This window comes from Miniopterus schreibersii, assembly GCF_964146895.1.
Source record: "Miniopterus schreibersii genome assembly, chromosome: 11".
NCBI classification, from domain to species: domain Eukaryota; kingdom Metazoa; phylum Chordata; class Mammalia; order Chiroptera; family Miniopteridae; genus Miniopterus; species Miniopterus schreibersii.
In genome coordinates, this window is record NC_138111.1 from 48,128,127 (window position 1) to 48,144,433 (window position 16,307).

At 39.2% G+C, this 16,307-nt stretch overlaps 1 protein-coding gene across 1 annotated transcript in view; it reads right to left on the minus strand.

Annotated features, from left to right (window-relative positions):
- Positions 1 to 16,307, minus strand: part of PTPRD (protein tyrosine phosphatase receptor type D) — a 1,875,931-nt gene that overhangs the window by 1,198,246 nt on the left and 661,378 nt on the right. Inside the window, exon 4 of the mRNA XM_081152197.1 lies at positions 5,919 to 5,960. The gene's annotated coding sequence lies outside the window, so the exon portion shown is untranslated. The remainder of the gene's footprint in view (positions 1 to 5,918; positions 5,961 to 16,307) is intronic.

Sequence of the window (16,307 nt, forward strand, 5' to 3'; positions counted from 1 at the left end):
ACCTAATGGGTACAATGGTTTCCTTTGGGGTGATGAAATGTTTTGGAACTTGATAGAAGTTGGGAATATATTGCTAATGTGCTAAATTTCACTGAGATGTTCACCTTAAGTGGTTAATTTTATTTTATGTGATTTTTACCTCAATTTAAAAAATAGTGGAACATGGAATCAAACATGGCTAGATTAGTGCCAAATTTTTTCTTGATCAAACAAAATTAATAACTTTCTACTGCAGAAATTTTCAATGTCTCTATCATGCTGATAGATGTGCTAAATCTCCCATAGGGTAATGGAGTACATAGGGGTGTGGTACGTAGCATTTCTCGAATTACTTTTTCCAAGGAACGTGTTTTACCTTGAGCATTTCTACAGGAATGGGTTTCATAAAACATCTTTATAGAATTACTGTTTTCTTCAAAGCTCTAAAAAGAATGTTTATTACGGAATTATTTTCACATGGATGGCCTATTTAGTACGTCAACACAACTTCACAGGGATTCAGGCAATATAATAAAAACAGGGCAGTTTACTGGAACTTCCTTCATGATCATTTCCTGAGCACTTGCTCAAAATAGAAAAAAGTGCAAAGGAAGCTATGCAATTACGTCTTTTATATTCTATTTGAAAACATTTAATATTTACTTTTTAGTTAAGTGTTATGCAAACGGTACCTCTTCTATGTGTGCATAAGACTGTTTAAATTTTATTATAAAACAAAATATGCAGGAGTATGTAGATTTGGCATCCTGACATTTTTAGCATAGCAGCTTCTGGACTTAAACAAGTTTTTCTTAGAATGTATACAACTCAACACCAGGAAGACAAACAATTCAATTAAAAAATGGGCAAAGAACCTGAACAGACACTTCTCCAAAGAGGACCTACTGATGACCAAGAGACATATGAGAAAATGCTCAACGTCACTAATCATCAGAGAGATGCAAATTAAAACCACAATGAGATATCACCTCACACCTATGAGAATGGCTAAAACAAAATAAAAAAATAGTGACAACACTAAATGTTGTCAGGGACGTAGAGAGGGCGGGTAGGTATCATTCTGAGCCTACTGTTTTGTAGGCAGCCATCATCTTGTGTGTTCGTGTGATTTCTTCTTGCGTGTGTGGAGAGAGAGCAGCAAGAGAGAGCAGGAAAGAGAGAGAAGGAGAAGGAGAGAGAATCCTCTCATAGACCACCAATCCTCTCAGATCAGGAACCTACCCTTATGTCCTCATTTAACCTTGACTATCTCCCTAAAAGCCCTAACTAGAAATAGTCACATTAGGACTTAAGGTGTCAACATATAAGTTTGGGGAGGATACGACTGGGACCACAGCAATTAGTTTCCTTTGCTCTGTAAGAAATTACCACAAATTAACAGCTTGAAATAAGACACAGTTTCTGTGGATAGGTCCAGGCATGACTTGGCTTGGTTCTTTGCAAGGCTGCAATCAAAATGTAAGATGAGGCTGGGTTCCTATCTGGAAGTTTCACGGTCAATGCATCCACTTCCAACTTGTATGGGAAAAATGCTGCATTTTTCTTCTTTTCTCTTTTTTTTTCTTACTCTCAGACTCACAATACTTCTGACACCAGATATGTGGGTTTTTTGTGTTTTGTTTTTTTCTTACATTAAGCATGTCTCAGATAGCAACTAGGTCTCCTGCAACTCAATCCAATTCCAACACTAACCGGAGTTAGCACAGATCTCATAGTTTAAGGGCTCAGTCACATGAGAATAGCCACCCCACCCCCCATACACTCCCACTTCAGATGCCAATCCCATGTCCAGGTTGTTGTTACCTGAGCTTCTAACCAACCAGCTACCAATCATAGGTTCCCATGACCCTCCTCTCAAGTTCTATTAATTTGCTAGAGTGGCTCATAGAACTCAGAAAAATAGTTTACTTACTAGACTACTGGTTTATTACAAACCATGAGTAAACAGCAAGATGAAGAGATATATATGGTGAGGTACAAAAGGGTCCTGAAAACAGGAGTTGGAGTGTGCTGCCAAGGAGCCGGGGTGTGCCACTGTCCCAGCTGGTGAATGTATTCAACAGCCCGTAAGCTAAACAAACCCTGTATTTATTTATTTAAGATTTTTATGGAGTCTTCATCATGTAGGCCTGACTGACCATCTCCAATTCCTGAAATATGGGAGAAGGGACAGAAAGTTACAAGCTTCTCACCATGGTTTGCTCATTTTAGTGACCGGTGTGCATCATGAAGTTACCCAAAAGTCCACCAGAGTCACCTAACTAGTACAAAAGACATCATGCAGGAAATTTCAAGGGATTTAGGAGCTCTGTGCCAGGAACTGGGGCAGAGACATGTTTTTTTCATTCACACAAGCATATCAAGTTGTTGGAAGAATTTATTTTCATGTGACTGAAGGAAAGAGGTACTTGACTTCTTGTGGCTGCTAGCGGAGGTCATGATCAGCTCCTAGAGACAGCCCTGAGTTCATAGGGGCTGTCACACTTACTTGTCATATGGCTCTTTCCATAGTCCCACTTGGACAATGGGCACCTTGCTTCTTCAAATTTCTGCAGGAGCAAGAACTAATCTAATATACTCATGGGACAGCCATTCCATCATCTTTGCCATCTAACGTAACATAATCTCGGGAGTTATATCCTGTCACCTTCTCCATGTTCTACTGGTCAGAAGCAAGTCAGAGGTCCTGTCCATACTCAAAGGGAGGCGGTCACACAAAGGTATGAAAACCAGGAGTCAGGATTCATATTAGAATGTGTTGACCACGATCGCCATATATAATGTAAAACACACAACAAAGTTTCAAAAAAAAATAAAGACCACACATATACCTACTACATACAGATAATCACCTTTAATTATTTTGGATGTATTTTCTTCCACTATTTTTCTGTGTGTTCTCTTTGAACTCTGTCTCATAACAAAAGCGTATATGAATATCTGTGTGTTTCCGTGTTCTATATACAGAAACGTTTAAAAGCGTATGTATAAAAGAGGAATAATACTGCAATATTATTTCACAGTTTGACGTTTTTTTTTTAGAGACACAGTCTCTTCAAATTCTCTCCCAAATCATTAATTTTTATAGGTAAAATATCTTATAAATATTAATTTATTCAATAGGTTCCCCATTAGTTAATTTGTTTCTCATTATCACGTTATAAATAACACTATGTTAAGCACTACTCCACATCAATCAACCTTAATTTGGTAAAAGTAGCCTAAATACACCTTCAAATCTATACCTTCAAGAACAATGTGGGAGGGTTTCACTTCTCAATTTCAAATTATACCTTTATTATTACCATCTCTATTTTCATTCAAACAGTAGAGAGCTAACTGACTTCCCTGCCTTTATTCTTAAGCTCTTCCCACCCTCATTCTCTAAAGTTGACTAATATCTGCTCAGTTCATCATTACCTTTCAAGAAGGCTGAAGTGTCAACCCCTCTAGGAAGCCAGGTTGATTAAAATGACTGTTCTACATGACTCCTCCATTGGCACCTCTCCATTGAAGTATGTTACCACATTGTGTTAAAATTATGCATTTAGACATGTAGTGCCCTGCCAAATGTATCTCTGTTCTAATTCCCTTGAAGGCAGAGAGCACATCTTCTTTGTACCCTTAGCACCTAACAGAGTATATGACACACAGTAATTTCTCAATAAGGAAACTGGCAAACTATTGAACTAAACTAAGAAGATATTTTGGGCATTCTATGGAGGTGTAATTCGTATAAAACATCTACATTTTACAATGCAGTTTCCCATCTCTGACCACACTAACAAAACCTAAAATTAAAGACATTCAAACATTCTCCTACATGAAGACACTTTGTATCATGTGCAACTCTTAAAAAATAACTAAATGTAAAAAATAATTAAGAAGTTTACAATAACTCTTTTTTCCTCAGGAAAGAGTGCCCACCCAAAGATAATGACAAATGTTACTGAGCATGCTGACATAATCCAAATCTTACGCATGCATATCTGAGTCATTCCTCTTCTGTCCAAATAATGACCAAGATGATTATTAAGTTTAACACAATATCCAACTCATTACAAAAATTGAAAAGAATAAAATAATATTGTTCCGGTGTTTATTACGTGACAGATATTAGAGGTGCTCTATGATCATTATGTCATTTTAAGACCCACAGAACCCCTGTGACAATTATTAGAAAATTTACTTTCTAGGATTCCATAGCTGCTTAATGACAGAGTTGCCCTTCAACCCCGGGAAGGTCCCCTTTCAAAGCCACGATTCTCCTACTTCTTCAAACTATGAGAACACCTAGTTTTCAGTTAATTGCCAGAAATATTGTTTCCTCGAAATATCAGGGAGAATGGCAGCCTCAAGGTTGGGGCTGAGCATCTGTGGGAAACCAAGATTATTTGCACTGTGCTATGTTTGATTTAGTTTCCTGCCAAATGTCATGCTAAAGCCTTGACACAACAGAGATTTGTGCCCAGAGCCATCCATTCCCGGTCTGCCGGTGCACATCGGCTGGCATGTTTTCCTTGGATGCTCTAAGTCACACAAGTCTCAAAACAGGGACTGAAAATGACTAAAAGGAAAGTTATATTAAAAAATAGGAACAAAAAAAATCTGGGAGTGTGTTTCAATTTTAAAATCTCAGAAAATTATCCATGTATGCAAAAAGATATGCTTACAGAACACTTTATTTTTTCACATAAGAGTGACATGGCAGAACACACAGAGTATAGTTTGAGCCAAATTTAAATTATAAATATGTGTATGCAAGTATATTTCCCTAAATATTATGTTTGCATAAAATAAAATAGGTCTGAATTATTACTAATGATAGCAGATATGTCCGCATTTTCCTTTCCAATGTATAATTACCATGTCATGCAGAAAAATAAAGCACTTTCTCACCACTTTCTGCCTGGGGTTGGAAGGACCCTGATTAGGACAAATGACCTAGAGAAGCCTTAGAGAAACTATAGAGACATTTGTCAATCTATTTGCTATTTAAATACCTCCAGAGAAATGGCATCAAGCTTCTCAATACTTCTCCTCAAGCTCACTTAAATTATTTACGTGCTAGTTTAAGTATTTTTTTTCTGTTGCTACTTCATCCACAGAAGAGGACTGGTTTTGCTAGTTCCATACGTAAAACTCATTTCCTCAGTCTTCATTTTTCTCCACCACGGTCCCTAAGCATCTTAGTTCCTTTGGTCTTTACTCAGAGTTCCCACTGTGCACTTTTTATTCATCACACCTATTTTATTTTCAGCTCCCTCTTGGGAGTCAAGGTTACTACAATTCATGATCTTTACGGTGACCCCTGTTCACACGTTAACAACAGAATTCCATTTTGAAATCACAGGCATCTTCGTATTGGCCTTGCGCCATCCCCCTTAGCTTTCATGCAGTGCATTTATATATTTCTTACTCATTTATATGTTTATTGTCCTCTTTGTTCCCTCTTCAAATTGATTTAGAGCTTTGAAGTAATTTCACCGTTTGGTTACCCAAGTTTTAGACACTCCTAAATAGTTCTTGACTGACAATTTGATTCACATATATCCTATTTCAATAATATTCATCAGAGCTATTAAAGACTATGATAAACACCTTCCACCAACCTTTCAACGGGTAGTTCTGTGGTTTTACGTTGAAGAGCATTAGTGATAACAGTTCTTTGAATAGATGCTGTATGGATTAAGGTTTTCTGTGCCCAGGCTGTGGCATGCATTTGATAATCAGATTTTTGATTCTGATGTTTTCTCCCTAGTATCATATGTTTTTCAGAGGTAAGTGTGTGTATGACATACATGAACATGTACTACAATTTCACATATCTAAGCATGTGACAACAATGTTGTTATTATCCTAACATTTTTACATTTTACTTGTGGAGATAATTTCAAATACATTTAAAATGTGCATACCTTTGTCCAAGGCACATCCTGCTGTGGTCTCAGGACAGGAACCTAATGGAATAAACAAATATACATTCTTAATTAGTATACCTAGTATAATAAACCGACTGCAAAATACCAATACAAGAAATGGCTTAAACGTCAACCATTGCTCAGGTGTATCTATCCATTAACTTCAAAAAGATGTTCTATCTTTTGTCTTATTGGCTAAAGTTCACTAAGGAAAGAAAGGATGGAAGAAAATAGTCTGATATACTTCTCAGTCTGAAACTCCAAAGGAGCTCTGTTCCTTTATGTCCTGAAATAAACTTTTTTCCCCAGAGAGAAATATAGAAACAGATTCAGTTCCTAATACACAAAGGTCAATTTTAGGCAAAAACTCAGATATCACTTTTCAAAAATGCTACATGAATGATTAGGCTCCAAACAGGACGATGAAGAAGCAGGTTAACTAGGTTTTATGATGATAAAAGTCTTATGATATTTGTTCATCAAAAAAGGGCAGTGGAACACCAACTAAAGTTAACACAATAATAATGTTTCAAAATTTTCGGCAGTAAAACTAGAATGTATGTGCAGATAATAGATTTAAATACGTTCAACTGAGCTTCGGTACTTTACAAATCAGGAGAGGACAAAGAATCAGGTTTCGCTGCGCTGAAGCCCAGCATCTCTGTCATTTCTTCCTGTTTAGCATTCTCCGAGATGCAGTGCCACCTCCCGAGATATGCTCAGAGCCCCACCTACGTAACAGCTCAGATCTAAGGCTAAGAACTCTCACTGCAAATGTGAGAATACAAATTACAAAAACTTCAATAATGTAAAATGGAAGAACTACTCACTTTGCTCATATTTTTTGGAGTCCTATCTGATTGAAATTTCTAGATTTCAGGAAAAATTAGAAGAAATAAACTTCTTTTGTGACCTCTTACCCATAGTTTGGAATAGAAGTTTTACCACGAATGATAAATAGCATCCATAGAGTAGAAATAAAAATAAATGTTTCTTCCATATTTAAAGCTCTCCGAAGTTTAGCTTTTGAAGTCACCTGAGTGGATAACCAATTAAACTGAATTCAAACTATGAATTAGGGGATTCACAGTTTGAACCCTTCTTTCACCCATTGTTTAGGAACCCTCAATGTGTGTTGGTACACATGAGAATCCCCTATTTATCATTCCAGAATGTCCCCTCAGCCATTACTGAAGCAGAGCACACACACCGACTTAAAGAGTCTACATAAGGTAATGTTTAATGACAGGATTTTGTTGCTTAAAAATACACACACATACACACATTTATAAATGTAGGCCAAATTCTTTATTTTGTGGCCAAAACTAGAAATGTCACACTTCCTATGTTTATTTTTAAATTTTTTTAAATTTATATTTATTGTTGAAAGTATTACAGATGTCCTCTTTTTCACCCCCATTGACCCCTTCTACCTCGCTCCCACCTGTTGCCCCTGCCCCAGGCCTTCACCACACTATTGTCTGTGTCCATGGGTCATGTATACAAGAAAATAAATGTTGATGCCTGGATTACTAGCCAACATGCACGTCCTTGATACTGATTAAGTGCAATATACAACCTGAAAAACATACCATGTTTCACTTTGTTGATTGTCTTCAAGGATCTTTTGTGCAAAGGCCAAAAATTGGCTGGGGTGGGGTGGGGATTAATTCCTTAAAACCATTTATTAATTACAGATGTATTTCTACAGCTAAAACAATGTACTGGGGAAAACAGGAGGGAAAGAATCACAGTGTGTTGTTTATGTTGTTATTGCTGCAATTCAATTTAGAGCAAACTTGGAAATGGCCAAACAGCAGTGCAATGCCCGGGGACCTACCTATCCTTCCTGTGTTTTGAGCACAAGAGATGTGATTACAAAACTAGATCTAAGTCAATAATCATTTCACCAGACTAATCACTATCTTACTTTAAAATAAATTAAAATGAATATCACAATGACATAAGCCCCTATGCCCAATATAAATGCTTTAGAGTTGATCAAGACTTTGTTTTTTCTCACACCTTAATAATTATCAGTATCCATTAAGTGACTATTCAGTATATCTATACAATCTCCAGATATATCAAAGTCAACATCTTACATCATGCCTTATCTCTATTTCTTTAAAAATGCCGAGTAAATAGTTGTTAATTTATGCATGAGTGAGTGCATGCATTTAGAAGCTGCATTTAAATTTTATTGTCTATACCTTATTCATGTTGTAAAGTATACAACAACTTTGACTTTAATGGACAAAATTGGATATATCCATTTTCTGACTGAAATGCAACTAACTGTATCACATATGTCAAATTTGTAAGCATAAGCCATGGAGCTTACCATGGAAGCCGTTCTCCAGGCTACATCATTTCTCCCTGTCAAAGCTGTCAAAAGATCATAAGGATAGTGGCAGAGTTACTCCACATAACCTTATTGAAATGTTCAGTCCTAAAGCAACTTACTTTTCAACCTATCTTGGAGGAAATTGTCACTCCATTTTCATTTCCCTACTGATGTATGACCCAATTTAAGGAGCAAGTTCAATAGATATGCTGTATTGGAATGAAGGATGCTATTTATAGTGTGCAAACTGAACTTAAAAAATCAAATACAGCTATTACTAAATTTTATTCTTTGTGTCTGCTTATTATATAACCAGGTGTGTTTGTGAACATAAAGATTCAAAACAAATTCAGAATAATCCTGGTGTGCAACATACTTTTCTCTCATAAAAAATAGTGATTATGCCATAACAATTACTGAACAAATAGAGAGGCATCATGAATAGTATACTGCACATAATATTTTAAAGAGAAACAAAAATTTTAATGCATTAGTGTTATGGGAAGAATTTTGTCCCCCTCAAAATTCATGCATTGAAATTCTAGCCTCTAGTACAGGGGTGGGGAATCTTTTTTCTGCCAAGGGCTATTTGGATATTTATAACATCATTCGAGGGCCATACAAAATTATCAACTTAAAAATTAGCTATGAAAAAAGCTCCTAGATTTATTGAATTTTGAGTCCCACCTGCACTTACCTTGGCAGAACCAGACCAAATGACTTCTGGGCAGGACGTTACCCACTCCTGCCCTAGTACCTCACAATGTAACTATATTTGGAGATAGCCTTTTAAAAGATAATTAGGTTAAAATGAGGTCATTACAATGGGCCCAAATTTACTGTGACTAGAAGACTCAAAGAGAAGCTGGCCATCTACAAGCCCAGGAGAGAAGGCCCCGGAAGAAAATAACCCTGCAGGCACCTTCATCTTAAACATCTAGCCTCTAGAATCATGAGAAACATTTTTTTTCCTATTGTTTAAGCCTTCAGTCTGTGGCACTGTTATGCCAGGTAAGAACACTAATACAATCAGTAATTTCCAAAGTTCCAGAATAGCTCTACACAACTTAACATTTATCCCACTTTCCACTTAATATTTATCTGTCTCTTTCGTGGGCTTCCTGCATAACTAATGCTCTCTTGATGTTCCCAGGTTTCAAGGGGTTGTCTATCAGTGGACACAGTTTCCCTTTCCTGCCTCCGCAAATGTACTCTCAAAGTGATCCTTTCCTGACCTGAAGAAAGAGACTATCACAAAGATTTTAATTACTGAGAACAGCTTGGCCTATATCCGTATTTGAGGGTATTTGTCTACTCAAGGAAAATAATAGCTTTTTAATAAAGTAAGCCTTGTGTTATTTTGTTTTGCGTCGACAGTAATGAGCAGGTGTGATGAAATTGCTATCATCACCCATTACTGGTGGTAGTATAAATTGGAAAGCAACTTGCCACCGTGTATCAAACTCTTAAAAATATTTGTTCCCTCTCACCCAGTTATTTCACTTCTGGGAATCTCTCAAAAGGATATATCAACAGATGCCATTAAACATTTATGTACTCTGATAACCCATTTCACTACTATTTGTACTAGCCTCTGTCTCCCACAAAAAGAAACATATGCTATTATATCTTATAATAGATGAGAGAAATTGAGTTTCTTTCACAGGTAAAAAAATATTGTGATTTTATTTGTAACCATGTTTACACAGACAATTTAATTGCATTGGACTATTAAGAAAATTTCATAATTTTAGGTGAAAAGATAAGAATATCACAGGATTTCATTGTATAGAATTCAATTAACCCCCCAAATCAGGTCCCTTTACTCTCCCAACCTCCTTTCCATCTCCCTCCCCCTAAAATAAATAATCTCTTTTTATAAGTTAGTAAAATACTCAGAATTCTAAGAGAAAAGCATGAGTCATAAGGGATTTTTTGGCATAGCCCTCTACCATCTTACAGGGTCAGGGAGAAAAAATATTCCTACATTAATAATCTGTGAATATGCCCTGGTAACTACTTCACTCTTTTACATTAAAAATAATTGACACTGCTGATATCCAGTTACAACTTTCCTTTCCCCTTTGGAGGGGCAAGGGCTAGTCTTCCTTTATTTCCTAATAGAGGTATTACAAAATATCTCATGACATAAGACGTAAAGACTAAGGCAATACCGTATTTTACTCTATCTCCTTGTGATAAGGTACATACATTGTTTTACTGTAATGAAACTGTCTAAAACCTTGTTGGACTATGATCACCAAGTGGAAGTTTAGCAAATTCTTACTTTCAGAAATGAAGAAGAAATTGTAAATGGCAAATGGTCATGGGTGCCAATCTGCCATTATCACTTCACACCTGTAAAAATGGCTCCATCAACAACAAATCAACCAAAGCCAAGTGCTGGTGAGGGTGTGGAGAAAGGGGAACCCTGGTACACTGCTGGTGGGAATGCAGATTGGTGCAGCCTCTATGGAAAACAGTGTGGAGGTTCCTCAAAAGATTAAAAATTGACCTGCCTTTTGACTCAGTGATCCCATTTCTAAAAATATATCCTAAGAATCCTGAAACACTAATCAGAAAGAATATATGCACCCCTATGTTCATAGCAGCACAATTTACAATAGCTAAGATCTGGAAACAGCCCAAGTGCCCATCAGTAGTAGACGAGCGGATAAAAAAGCTGTGGGACATTTACACTATGGAATACTACGCAGCTGTAAAGAGGAAGGATCTTGTACTCTTGGGAACAGTATGGAAGGACCTGGAGAATATTATGCTAAGCAAAATAAGCCAAGCAGCGAAAGACAAACATCACATGATCTCACCTATATGTGGAATCTAAAGAACTTAATAAACTGATGAATAGAAATGATTCAATGACATGGAAGCATGGATCAGACTGACAAATCTCAGAGGGATGGAGGAAGATGGATGGGTGGATGGGGAGAGATTAACCAAAGAAGTTATATGCATATATGCACAACCCAAGGACACGGACAATGGTGCAGAGAGGGACTGAGGAGGGGGGTGGGATGGGGTGGAACGGGTCATTGGGGAGAAAAAGGGACATCTGTAATACTTTGAACAAAAATATGTTAACTAATTAATTAATTAAAAATAAAATATATGAAAATTATCTTGGTGGTTATCTCTGAGTGTTGATTTTCTTCTATATATTTTCTGTATTTTCTAATTATTTTCTGCCATGACCATGTATTTCCTTCACAAGCAAAAGCAATGTTTTATTCCAGAGAAGAAATGTGTTAATCTCTTTTTTTTTTACTTATTCTGAGAATAAGTATTCTGTTTTTACTTAAACAGAGAAATGGGTTGGAGCCACTAAGATAAGTGCCCTTGTGTTGGCAGCACTATGGACATCAGGAGTCAGGAGCTGCAGGCCACAGGGCACTCCACAGCAGGCAACCTTGACTCATCATGTACTACTTGGCCTTCCATGATCACTGAAATACTTAAAGATTAATTTCCATTTCACCTCCTCAGAGGACTAAACTTTATCTAAATTCAATTTTTCTAAACATAGAGTCACTGGGGCAGAGAGAATATAGATACATATATACATTTCAGAAAACTGTCCCCCTTTAAATATTATTTTATTATTCAAACAATAATGTATTGAAGGCTGAAATTCCTTAAGGCACAGTGGATACAGTGATGATGTGGGATTAGGGTAATAGGATTAGGTACTAGTTCTCCCAATTATTAACCTGCGTTCTTAGCCAAGTCACTTATCTTCACTGGGAATGATGACTATCTGAATAATCTCATAATGAATATTATTCAGTTCAACAGTATCTGTAAAGTGGTCTCTCTCTAGGTGAGCTATTAGTTTACTTATCAGGCACTGATCCTTAGTTTGAAGGGACCGCTATCAACCTGGGTGCCAAATTGTACTTTTTTTTCATCTTCACCTGAGGATATGTGTTTATTGATTTGAGAGAGAGAGGAAGGGAGAGAGAGGTCAAGGGAAACATCAATGTGAGAAACATCAACAGGTTGCCTCCTGTATGCACCCCAACCAGGGATTGAACCCACAACCTAGGTATGTGCCCTGATCAGGAATCGAACCCACACCCAACTAACTGAGCCACCCAGCCAGGGCCTAAATTATACTTTTAAGGACCCTAATAGGAGCCTTATGGGGTCATTAAAAACATCTACATAAACTCTGAGCACTATAGTGTGTTATGCTCTTAACATATTTATTTTATTCAAATTTTGTGAACATATTTTGAATCCTGCATATCTCAAGAAGAGTTAACCATAATATATTCTTTCCCTGTCATATTCTTGAAAGCACTTCATAAGTGCCTGACCTTCAAAAATTCAGAACCTAGAGTAACAGAAAACAAAATATTAGTGGAATTAACGTGGAACACGGCCGTTATGCTGGGTTTGCATGTCATTGTTCCAAAGGTAGCATTAGCACCTTGCAAGGAGGCAGGATGGAGGAAGCAGGTCCCTCATTATTTCTGAGAGCTGGACTTGAGCACTAGTTAGAGATTTGAATACTCCATTATCATCAGTCAATAACTGGCATTTATGGATCTGTCATCCTACTGGATCATCAGCTAATTACATTAGTGATCAGATCTTATTTTCCTTTGTCTTTTTAATTTTAACTACAGAGAGTTTTGTCCGTGAAGGTCACTTGTTTTTATGGTACTGCTAACACAGACACATCATCATTAATACTTTAGTTAAAATATTCCTCTGAAGCTGAAGGGCTGGTTCCTTGTGAAATTTAATCCATGTTTTTCTGAGAAAGAAGATCAAAGTCCTAAATTTCCAGTTGTGTAGGAAATTCTCTGCCATCGAGCAAGTCATTTAACCTGTTTGACCTCACTTTCTTTATTGTGGAATGAAGTTATTAGTATTGCAATTAAGTATTTACTCATTTTTTAACAGCTATAGTTCTGTAGCTAAACATCACTTTGATGGGAGCTTCATGCAGCATCAAGAAGCTAGAATTTTCTAATTGCTCTCCAGTCTTCAATTCTAGCCCCATCCAACCCACCGTCCATTCTATTATAGGGAGATTATCCAAAAGGTGAATTCTGTTTATGTAATTCTCTCACTAACATCCTAAAAGAGTTTCCCATCATCTTGGACAATATATAAACTTGTTTTGGGTACTCATAAAGCAGTCTCATCTCACTCCATTCACCCGGGTCACCCATCTGCTCCAGAAGAAACAGACCTCTAGCTGTTCCCTGAATACGCTATGTTCTCTTTCATTTCTGTGTTTTTCACACCCTATTTCTTGTTCCTTGTATTTTTCATATTCGGTTCCTTGTTTCATGAATTCTCTTTTTCTGTTTCTCCTCTGGGTTAAGATCGTACTCAGGCAAAGTCCTTTAGAGCTGCGCCCCTGCGACCCCCCGTTAGGTTCCTCCTGGGCTTAGCTACACGCCCCTACGATGTGCATCTCTCACTATGTCTTACCTTTCCCTACCATAACCTTGCACTTCCATTCTTGCTTTAAGGTGTACCTCTTCCGGAACACTTGCTAGTTCCTAACCAGAAGGGACTTTGCTTCGTGATTTCTCTTACCTGACATCTAGCGCAATGCCTGGCACTCAGAAAGCATTTGTTGAAAAACAGGTGAAAACAACAAGATGGCGGCATAGGTAACTGCGTTCCCCGCCGCCTCCCGCAACCACATCAAAATTACAACGAAAATACAGAACGACCATCACTCAGAGCCTCCTGAAATCTGGCTGAACAGAAGCCCCACAACCAGGCAACTGAAGAAGCACCGAGAGCGGTAGGAGGGGGGAGACGCGGGCGGATCGGGGCTGGATCGGAGACACGGCCGCGGGCCCACACCCGGTGCCATGGGGTAAACCCGGGAGGGAATCTCGGGGTGGAGGTTTCCCAGGGAAGGGAGGAGTCCCAGCCCCACAGCAGGCCCCCAACCCAGGGCTCCAGGGCCGGGAAGAGACGTCCCCACAACTCTGGGCTGTGAAACCAGCGGGGACTGTCCCTGAGGGTCCAGGGGGCTGCGGGAGCCCCAGCAGCTCCTCCTAAAGGGCCCGGCACAGACTCACTCGGACACTCCCTCTGAGCCCAGCGCCGGGCAGCAGCTGGAAAGGACCCGGGACACTCGGGGAGGAACTAACCTGCCTGAGATCCGGGCGAGAGGTGGAAGGGCAACGTTCTTCTGGGCAGAAGGGCTGGCAGAGGCCATTTCTCCTTTGGCGAGCTCTCCCCGCACACAGCCGGCAGGCAGGCGCCATGTTTGAATCGCCAGCACCTGACCACACCTTTGGCCCCGCCCCGTGATTCCCGGAGGCCCCGCCCTCCCCACCTGCAGCTCATCCAGGCCGTTTCCAGTGGCTTTTCTGTGCAAGTGGCCTCTCGAGCCTCATGCTTAGGACTCTCCTAAAATCTCTCAAACAAGCAGCAGCGGGCCCCATACGGCTTGATAAATGGCCCCAGGCCTGGCACTAGTGGCAGCTGCATTGGCTCATAGCTTGGCCTCTCCTGGACACCTCCAAGCCCAGCACAAGTAGCAGCCAACTACAGTTTGCTCTGTAGCTCATGCTGGGTGGCCCTGGGCAAGGCACTGGCAGAGGCTGACTTTGCACCTCTCCGGAGGCCCAAGAGACAGTGCACCTGGTGGTCAGACTCGACCACCTTGGATTACAACCCTACCACATCCACGAGTGACACACTCAAGGGGCGCACTTGGTGAACACCAAAGCTCCATTGAAGTACATGCTGCTCCATAGGGACAGCTCTTTGGCTGTAGTTGCAGCTGGTTTTTACAGCCAATTGGCCTGGGGATCAATTCCTCCCAGTGATGTCATCAGCAACCAAGACTCAACTACAACAGGACAGTGCACACAGCCCACACAGGGGAGCACCTAGAAGGCCCAGCTCAGGTGACTGGGGAGGCTGAGCCACTGGGCCCTAAGGACACCTACTACACAAAGCCACTCTACAGATTCCAGGAGACACAGCAGCTCTACCTAATACATAGAAACAAACACGTGGAAGCAGCCAAAATGGGGAGGCAAAGAAATATGTCACAAGAAAGTTTGAGAAAAGGAGCTAAATGAAATAGAGCCAAGCAGCTACTAGATACAGAGTTCAGAATAATAATGGCTATAAGGATGCTCAGGGCTATTATGGAAACTAGTGAGATCATCAATGACATAATAAAGTACCTATCAGAAATGAAGGCTACACTAACTGAAATGAAGAATAATTTACAGGGAATCAACAGTAGAGTAGAGGACACTGAGAATCAAATCAGCAATTGGGAACATGAGGAAACAAAAAACACCCAACCAGAAGAGCAAAAAGGAAAAAGAATCCAGAAATATGAAGATAGTATAAGGAGCCTCTGGGACAACTTTGAGCGGCCCAACATTCGTATTATTAGGATGCCAGAAGGGGAGAAAGAGAGCAAGAAATTGAAAACCTATTTGAAAAAATAATGACAGAAAACCTCCCCTACCTAGGGAAAGAAATAAACTTACAAGTCCAGGAAGCACAGAGGGTCCTGGACCCAAACAAGAGGAACCCAAAGAGGCCCATGGCAACATCATACTTAAAATGCCAAAGGTTAAAGACAAAGAGAGAATCTTTAAAGCAGCAAGAGAAAAGCAATTAGTTACTTACAAGGGAGCACCCATACGACTGTCAGCTGATTTCTCAACAGAAACCTTGCAGGCTAGAAGGGAGTGGGAAGAAATATTCAAAGTGATGAAAAACAAGAACCTATGACCAAGATTGCTCTACCCAGCAAAGCTATTACTTAGAACTGAAGGTCAGATAAAGAGCTTCACAGATAAGAAAAAGCTAAAGGAGTTCATCACCACCAGATCAGCATTACATGAATTGTTGAAGGGTCTTCTTTAAGAAGAAGCTAATGAACAAACTGAATAGATCCAGAGACAATGATGCATGCAACAGATGGTCATATTTCAGAGGGAAGGGGGTTGGAGGGGAGGAAGAGATTAACCAAAGAAGTTATATGCATATGTGCATAACCCATGGACACAGACAAT